This window comes from Paramormyrops kingsleyae, chromosome 1, assembly GCF_048594095.1.
Source record: "Paramormyrops kingsleyae isolate MSU_618 chromosome 1, PKINGS_0.4, whole genome shotgun sequence".
In the NCBI taxonomy this organism is placed as follows: domain Eukaryota; kingdom Metazoa; phylum Chordata; class Actinopteri; order Osteoglossiformes; family Mormyridae; genus Paramormyrops; species Paramormyrops kingsleyae.
The window spans coordinates 8,417,265-8,427,188 of record NC_132797.1 but is presented as its reverse complement, the minus strand read 5'-3'; the positions used below and the strand labels follow the sequence as shown (position 1 = coordinate 8,427,188).

Here is a 9,924-nt window from a genome sequence, read left to right as displayed (position 1 = left end):
TTTCTTTTCAGGGTGAATGTTGTGTCCAACGTCCTCCCTGCAGAAGTATCCAGCTGTTCCTGGGGAGTTTACAAGTATTTAAGTGAGCCATTTAAGTTTGAGGCCCTACATAAATTTTACTTCCATTCATTAAAGTTTTTGAAGGATAAAGAGCCACATGATTTGTTTGCTGTAGAGTCTCACAGCAGTACAGAAAATAAACAGGCTTGTTCCCATTCACTCCCATTTCAAAGGCATTCCATCCTGCCAATTAATGTTCAGTCCCTCATGTAATAGTATGACTTATTTTTGTCTTGAAGAACTCAACAAATCTAGTGACCATTAAAAGCTGATAATTTTAAAACTGTTTCTGGGGCTTGTATAAAAAAGCAGGTCAAACTGCAATCCAAGATAAATGGCATCACGAAGCTGACTAACAACAGGCCAGCTTTTCTAATTAAAATCCAGATTGCCTCCCAGTCACGCAAGCATGGGTCACTACAGGCTCTGTGATAAAGAGAATGATGGGAAGAATTCTAAGGTACAGTAACGGCGAAGAGCAACACCACGGCTGCCACTAAAGTCAGAAATTCACACTGCAGCAGATTGCTGACATGGAAAATGCATGTTTAGTTTTATTTTTTTCATTTCTAAGCATGCTTTGTGGTTTTCATTTCTTTTTTCATATTCAATGATAACTAGTCACCCTTCAAAACCCATTGAATATTCCTTTATCCATCATACAGCATGGCTAGAAATGAGGTTTAAGAGAGCTAAGTTGGGGGGCATGGTAAAGACTTTAACAGTCTAGGAATTTCATGACAGCGCATTTCTTACACAGGGGCGGGTTTAGGTGTGGGGCATGGGGTGCCACCCTAAAGCCATTGGTGTAGAATACTGTCAATCTGACAGTGCCCAGCATCATTTGATCAGAGCACTGTCAATCATTCCCTGGCAGCCTGACAATGCCGGCCATTGGATCTGAGCGCTATCACTATCCGCATGCTTTGAAGAGTGGACTTTTTTCAAACGTGAGATGCGACTTGACAACAGATTACATCTTTGATGTTTAATCTGCTTCGGAGTTTGACACAGCCAGACAAACCAGGTGACAAATCCTATCAGGAAATAGTGAGGTTACTCAAAGAGCACTATTCGCCTAAACCACTGATTATCGCTGAGAGATTTCGATTCCACAAAAGAAATCAGCAAGATGGCGAATCTATCTCTCAATTTGTGGCAGTGTTGAAACGGTTATCGGAACATTGTGAGTTTGGCCTGTCACTGAGTGACACTATATGTGACAGGCTTGTCTGTGGTCTTCGAAGTGAGGCTATACAAAAACGACTACTAACTGAAAGTAACTTAACTTTACAGAAGGCCATAGAGATCAGCACATCTATGGAAATGGCCGCAAAAGAGGCACAACAACTAAGTGCATCCGCCCAAGTGCACAAGGTTTACTCAGACACAAGGAATAAGTCAAAATTAAAAAAGCCACGTTATCGATGCGAAGTGGGACATCAGTCTGAAGATTGTTGGTGTAAGGACATGAACTGTACAAATTGTGGCAAGAGAGGTCACATTGAGCGTGCCTGCAAAAACAAAAAGACGCAACCAAATAAAAACACTGAACCTAAAAAGAAACATCATCAGTATTCCAAACAAAAGCATGTGAATCAAATGGAAAACACCCAGCAAACACAAAGTGATTCGGAAACAGAGGGGGAGGATGCTTTATGTGTCTTATCTGTTTCAGGAGATGAGCGAGGTTACTGGGTGACTCCTCTCCTAGATGGAAAACCAGTACGCATGCAGGTGGACACAGGAGCTGTGGTTTCATTGGTGTCTGAGATGGCATTTAACGAAATGCTGCCGCATCGCACCCCTCAGCCATCCAACATCACTTTGAAGACCTACACAGATGAAATAGTTCCGGTTAAAGGGGTAATTGAGGTGACAGTTGAACTCAATATGCAAAAAAGAAAACTACCACTGTATGTTATTGAGGGCAATCATCCAGCTTTGTTGGGAAGAACTTGGCTGGAAAAGATTCAGTTGAATTGGCAAGAGGTCCATCTGGTCTGCGAAAACGCAAAACTCCAAGCGATTCTAAACAAGTACCCAGATGTGTTCAGTGATGGACTCGGAAGTATGAAGGACATTGTAGTGAAATTGACACTGAAGCCAGGAAGTCAACCAAAGTGTTTGAAGGCCAGACCTGTAGCTTACGCACTTAAACCCAAGGTTGAAGCTGAACTGGAGAGGCTGGTAAAGGCTGGAGTTCTGCAACCAGTACACATGAGCGACTGGGCTACACAAATCGTGCCAGTCATGAAGAAGGATGGGTCCCTTTGGTTATGTGGAGATTTTAAGGTGACTGTAAATCCGGTTCTGACCCCAGAGCAGTACCCCCTGCCACTTATAGAGGATCTCTTTTCTGGTCTTGCTGGTGGCCAACAGTTCAGCAAAATAGATTTGTGCCAGGCATATTTGCAGATGCATGTAGATCCAAGTTCTCAAGATCTCCTTACCATCGTGACACATAAAGGAATGTATCAATATCAGAGACTTCCGTTTGGGATCACCTCAGCGCCGACACTGTTTCAAAGAGCAATGGACCGCATCCTCAGTGGGCTGGCTGGGGTGCAGTGTTACCTTGATGATTTGCTTATCACTGGAAAGGATGACCAAGAACATCTGAGTAACCTGGAAGCCACCTTGCAGAGACTGCAGAGTTTTGGACTGAAAGTCAGAAGGGACTGTTATTGAATATTTAGGCCACGTGATTGATGGTTCTGGGCTGCATACGGCACCCTCGAAGGTGAAGGCGATTGTGGAAGTGCCAGCTCCACAAAATGTGAGTCAGCTTCGGTCTTTCTTGGGACTTGACTTATTATGCAAAATTTGTGCCAAATCTAACTAACAGGCTGAAACCGTTGCACGAACTACTGAATAAATTCAAGAAGTGGGATTGGACCAAACAATGTGAGGAGTCTTTCATTCAGGTAAAAACAGCCTTAGCCCACTCAGAAGCCCTCACTCACTTCAACCCCGTTCTGCCAGTGCAGCTTGCATATGACGTGTTGCCCTATGGCGTGGGGGCGGTTGTGTCAAGCCAAAACCCATCGCGTTCGCTTCACGAACTTTGAGCAAGGCAGATGGCAACTACGCCCAAATTGAGTGTGAGGCACTTGCTATCGTGTTTGGGGTGAAGAAATTTAATCAATTCTTGTTTGGAAGACACCACCAACAGATCACAGACCTCTCACCTCCATTTCTGGCCCACATTCGGGCATTCCTTCACTTGCAGCCGCAAGAATGCAGGGTTGGGCTCTACTTCTGTCTGCGCATCAGTATGATATTAAATACTGGCGATCGGAACATCATGCTAATGCTGACGGGCTTTCCCGACTGCCACTACCCACTACCCATCCAGAACCAGCAAAGGCAGAAATTTTCTATTTCAAAGAGGTAGACAATTCCCCTGTTACAGCAGCTCAAGTTAAAAAGCTCACACGTACTGACCCAGTGATGTCCAAGGTTTGGGGTCATGTGCTCAGATGGGAAGTGGGAGGAATGTCACCCCTCCTAAGGCCTTATGTGAGTAGGAGAAGTGAGCTAACTGTTGAATCTGGTTGTCTACTGTGGGGTTCCAGGGTCATTATTCCACCACCATTGAGACAACGAGTATTGGAGGAACTTCATTCGGGACACTGCAGAGTAGTTTAGATGAAAGAAATCGCCCGCAGCTACCTCTGGTGGCCAGGCGTGGACTCTGAGATCGAGGAGAAAGCCAAATCGTGTAGTGCATGTCAAAAGCTAAGAAATACCCCTCAACCAGCTCCATTACACCCTTGGCAATGGCCTGAGGAGCCATGGGTGAGAGTACATATTGACTTTGCAGGGTCACTGGAAGACCACATGTTTTTAGCTCTTCTTGATGCCCACAGCAAATAGCCAGAGGTGGAGGTAATGAAAATCACGTCATCTGTGAAAACTGTGGAAGCCCTTTGTTCAATTTTTGGTCGTTTTGGCCTTCCACAGCAACTTGTCAGTGACAATGGGCCTCAGCTGGTCTCAGAGGAGTTTGAGGCTTTCATGAAGGCCAGACCCGGAGACAAAGTGCTAGCTCGTAACTACGCAAGAGGTGCCAGATGGTTACCAGCAGTTGTGATTGCACAAACTGGGCCTGTATCTTACACTGTTGAAATCGCCGAAGGTCATCTCATCTGGAAAACACATGTAGACCAGTTACTAGCTGTAAATTCATGTGACAATTCAGAAGAACCAGTTACAACAGATCCTTACCCAGAAATTGCTCCAAGTTACCATCAGCTGTCAGAGCAATTTTCTGCCCCAACCCTTGAAAATGCACCGACAGAGACTTCACCGAGTCAGGTGAAAGAGACTGTTTCAAGTACAAGTTCGTCGAATCAAACTCCAGCAAAAAAGAATGTGACTGTGAGTGTACCAACAGCCCGGCCGTATCCTCAGAGAGAACGTCGACCTCCTAATAGACTGACACTTTAGTTAGTGACAAACCCACCGCATTGGGGCAGAATAATCCCCAGGGTTATGTCTGGGAATAGAGGTAGTCTACCCTCTTTCCCTAGTTCCAAAAAAAAAAAAAATTGTTGCTGTTGAAGTAATGTTTATTTTCTTTACTGCTTTACATTAGGAGGGAGGAAATATGTTGTGTATTTACAAAATGCAAATTGTCCCTTCTGTGTTTCTATACCCTCCTATGTTACGTGATGAGTACGCAAACGTCTTTTTTTTTGTAGGAGTGCCTTTTAAGAGAATGATAAAAACGGCAGGCACTGGTTGGACACTCACTCCTGTTTTCTGTGTTTTCTTCTATTTAAAAAACTAGTAATATATAACAGTTCTAAATATCTGAACTGGGATATTGTCCTTTTTCTCTGTTTCAAAATTATGTGTGTAAAGGCGACTCTCGTGCGTATAATAGCTTCTAAGGCTAAACTCTCAAGAGAGACACGTTGAATATGTAGCTAATTTGCTCATTTCTGCAGTCTAGTGAAGAGCTGTGACTATTGTTTAAAAGAAATCTACAAAGAACGGTATCTTAGCGATCTAACTGGATTTAAAAAATCTATACATTTCAAGCTGATAAATGAAACAAACACTGCAATGTTTGTTACAAATAAATACTTGTCACGACCTGCTCGTACGATCCTTCCGTGTGCCACGCCCCCTCATTAACCTCCAGTGAAACCCTGATTATTCCCAGCTGTTTTGTGTTATTTCTGAGTAGTTCTGTGTAGTCCGCGTTCAAGTCTATTTCCCCAGTCCGGTCATCAGGGGTGTCGTAGTGGGGGGGAAAAAGGGGACTGAGTTACCAGGGCCCCATGTAGGGGGAGGGCCCCTAAGGAATCTGGAATTTTATTTTCCTTTAAATATTATTATTATTCAAAGATCACAATAAATGTTGCTAACTAATGTAAGTGTAATTTTTGTGGGAAAATAAATTGGATGACGGATTGAATTGTATCGTAGCTTACAGTGCCTGAGGACAAGCACCATCACCCCTTGCAATGGTTTAGTCTTCATCGGGCTTTTTAACTAGGCGCATTTAATTTAGCGGTCATTCTGCTGAAACAGCTGAATCCGTGCTGGAATATGATGCCAAAGAAAGCTAAATCTGGTTTTCAAAAAAGAAACGAGAGGCAAGAAAGAAACAAAAAAAGAAATGAGGGAAAGCAACTGCTTACAAACTTTTTTCCCAAGAAAGGTGAGCCCAAATGTGAAAGCAAATAGTTCCTTGGGGTGCGTTCTGCACCCCCTGGCCATTTCTATGGCTACTACCATGTTGTTATAAAAATTACAGCAGTTATCCTCTAGGACATTGTAAGTGAACCAGTTTTACATACGGTCATGCATAAAATGGTAGAAAAAGTGTTGACGTCAATTATCGCTGGCATATTTTCTTCGGGGGTGCAATATGCACCCCAAAAAAGACTTAATTTATGACAGATGTCTGTGGAGATTCTCAGTTATCCAGGTCATGGTTATCCTAAAAAAGGGTTATGCAATAGCAACTGGACTTTGTTTTTCGTAGAAGATGTTTCACACTCCAACTGGAGTGCTTTCTCAATTCTGACTGACTGGTTGGCATAGCAGGTTTATGAACCCTGTGGAGTCCTCAAGTTGTTAGCACTTGATGGTCACCTGTGGGTTGTTGTTGTTCCCCCTGACTTTCATGTGTTTAACTGATACCACCTGAGGCCGAGCGTGAACGACTGTGGAAGCGTCTGGGCAAAGTTGAAAGAACTGCATTGTAGGTGGACCGGGAGGATGACTGGTTCAAATGAACGACCATCGTTGAACAGAGGAGGTGGCCATAGACATAATCTATCACCCACCTACAATGCAGTTCTTTCAACTTTGCCCAGATGGTTCCACAGTCGTTCACGCTCGGCCTCAGGTGGTATCAGTTAAACATTACGACAAGGCTGTTCATGGTCCGAAAAAAAAACCAGAGATCATGCAACTAAGAGCGGCGTAGATAACAAGGATCATTTAGCCTGCATCTACTCATGTACACAAAAGATCAACAGGTGACCAGCTAAAGTGAAGAGGACACAGGGACGTTGTCACCTGTGCCCGCACGAGTTTGACAGGAAGACACGCAAATTCTGCGATAAGTGCTCTAGGCCTGCTTGTCCAGCACACTCTGTCAATAGATCAAATGTACTGTGTGACAAATGCATATAACTGTATGATTTAGACATGTCATTTGCAGAAATCTTGAACAATGTTTGCATCTGAAAGGTGTGATAATGCATGTTTTCCAATTATATTACGACATTGGAATTAAAATGGCGCTTACATCGCGGCAGTGAAAGGGTCGGCTAGACGGAATGTGCATTATATGACCAGTTCCCTCCGCTGCCCCCCCCCCCCCACTGCTGCAGCCCCTTTAACTGCACTATCTCACTGCATAAGCTGTGCATGCACCATGCAGTTAACTAATAAACGTATCTTAACTTTAGTTCATTGAATTTGAGCTTCGTACCATTGAATTATATATGCCAACGAATAGGGGTGTAATCTGAACCCCAAGGACCTGGAACGTAACTTTCTGACAAGGACCCATTGAGGGATGAACTGTGACTATTAAACACTTCAATACCATCGCGAAATTACACATAGCTTAACATGATGTAGTCTAGATAAGTCTAGATTTTTGTTTGCTTAACCCCCTGGGTTCCACGGAGGTAATTTGAGAACACGAGGTTGACTAAATCAGGTTGACTCAATCGGGGCTAATCAGTACTACGACGCCAGTTAAGAAGTTGATTTGTTAAATCGGTGTTAACTGCATAGGCGTTTGTGCGCGTTCACATAAATGGAGCACGTTGGTAGCGCAAGGCGCCGTTTGACTCATGGCACGATCTCCATGTTTCACGGAGGAAGACTGCATGCTAATTATGCAGGGTTATGAGGAATTTAAATCAACGCTGTAAAGAAAGTCCAATACCACTGCAGCCAATAAAAGCAGGCAGGCTTGTTGGCAACGTATTGCAGACCGAGTAAATGCATACGTACATTTTCATGGTCATAAAACATGGTCTAAAATATCTCATGACCGAGTATTAGACAATGAAGTGTTTTCTGAAAATAATTGAAATACTGTTAATAATTACAGAGGCTAACAGATGCCACACAGTTCATGCAGAAGTCACGTACTATATGCTGCTAAGTAATGTAATGCTCCCTGAAGTTCCATTACTGTAATGTTACTCATAATGTAAACCTAATGTTAACAATAACTGACCCGATTCCAAATGCAATAGCAGTGGAAAGCTTACGTGGCAGCAAGTCAAGATGAAATATAAAAACATCATGTTAAGTGGTAGGGCTATGTATTTATATTTCTACTCAATATGAAAGATTTGCTGTGTCTAGCCTCCACTTAATACCGTGTTTCTACGTTTTACAGCTAATAATAAAAAGGTGTCTGTTCATATGACACTTAATAGAAGGTGAGCCACTGTTTAACAAACAATTAAATGATTTACAACAGGACAAAACAGAAGTATATGTGCAGTGAGAAAACGACTAGGAAACTGTCACCGTGGTTAAGTTAGCCTCATATTCCATATTTAGTTTTCTGGCTTTAATAACTTTACGGAAGTAGAGGAGGGCGTTTTTAATGACAGAATTGTGATGTCCAGTACACAGACATCGATGCAGTGAGAGTGAGTCTGTGTAGTAATAGTGATTCAGAAGAGAGGGGCTCTGTCTGTCTGTTTTAAGTTATGAGGGAAAAGTACTGTTAGGTTGTAAAGCAATGCATTGTGTTACGCTCCAGTCTAGGGTTGGAGCCTAACAAAGTGAAAGGGAAGGAGGGATTGGGAAGGACAAGACAACCAGGGCTAGGAGAAGGGAACACGGGACACAAAGGGAGTCTTTTTATAGTTTTTTTTCCTTTTTTTTTTCTTCACAGACACTTTACAGACACTAGGTGTAACGAACGTCAGGAGTGACAAAGGCCAAAGAAACAAACAAAAACACATCTACCGAGCACAACCCCAAGCTAAGCTAACCCTAAGTGAACACAACTAAAGGGTAAAACGAAACAACAATGCCTAAACCTATCTCCCTAACCAAACAAACAGTAATCCCCACATTTACGAAGAACAAAAAAGGCAGACACTCCTTACACACACCTAGTGAAACACGCAAACACACAGCCGAAGCGACAGTATCCAAAGGGGAGATCAAAGAGGTGAAGTCGGAGTACGAGCGAAAATTCAAAACCAAACAGGCAGTCAAACCAGGGCGAGGCGAAAATCGGAAATCAAAAACAGCCATACACGAGCAATCAAACCAAAGGTAAAGCGAATGAAGAGCGAGCTAGCAGGCGAAAAGCAAGCAGCGGGGCCAATGAAGTGACAAAGCTGCTGCAATAGAGTCTGGCTGCAGATCCACTGAGACTCACCCCAAGAGTGTCCAGCTGCAGACGCAGGAAGTGACATCACGTCCACTGACACGCAGGAAGTGACATCACCAATCCACTGAGACGCAGCCATAGATATCTTCTATGATACATCCTATTTTAGTTCATTTAAAAATGGTTCGCAGTTATCACTTGTTTGTATGCATATACAGTCGTCCCTCGCCACTTCGCGCTTCGACTTTCGCGGCTTCACTCCATCGCGGTTTTTTGTCTATTGATTAAAAAGTTGAAAGAGACAATGAAAATGATACATCGCTACGCATCGGAAGCATCTTTTCTCTTCGTAATTAGATGTATAATAATAACAATTATAATGTTTAATATTTATTTTCTATTTTTTCTAATATTTTGGGTAATACGAGTGTAATTTTCATGACCTACCTGTCCGATCCTCTTGTGTGCCACGCCCCCTTATTAACCACATATGCAACCCTGATTGTGACCAGTTGTTTTCTGTCAATTTGATTCTGTTTCTGTCAGTGTCTATAACCCCAGGTCTGTCGTTGACGTTTTGATGTTACATGTTCCTGTCCCGCATTTGGAGTGATTCCAAATAAACCCTTCAATCCTGACTCCTCGTGTCCCCGTTCCTGCTTCCCTATCCAGCAGTCATAAACTATTGGTGACTAAAGGGTGTTATTCCATGTCTAGAGGGCTCTAATATTGTTAAAAACCGTATTTAGAAGGTCGTAAACAGGTTTCCAATGCTCTAACTACGAAAATATTCGATTTCTAAAGAATGCTATTTCGCGGATTTCGCCTATTGCGGGTTATTTTTAGAACGTAACTCCCGCGATTAACGAGGGACCACTGTATTACTAAATCATAGATTATTTTAAAAATAGTTTGTGCTTATCACATTTGAATTATACATTTATAAAAGTAGTTTGTACTTATAATTAAGAATTGCATAACTTACAATTTGATAAGTACACAATTTTATTAAATTTTATCACCTG

At 42.6% G+C, this 9,924-nt stretch overlaps 1 long non-coding RNA gene across 1 annotated transcript; it reads right to left on the bottom strand.

The window, feature by feature from the left end:
* Positions 1 to 589: 589 nt before the first annotated feature.
* LOC140584148 (uncharacterized) lies at positions 590 to 9,022 on the bottom strand. The gene is made up of 2 exons (XR_011986188.1): positions 8,948 to 9,022; positions 590 to 1,895 (listed from the first exon to the last, which is right to left on the bottom strand). It is a non-coding gene; the product is annotated as an uncharacterized lncRNA (long non-coding RNA).
* Positions 9,023 to 9,924: the final 902 nt, after the last annotated feature.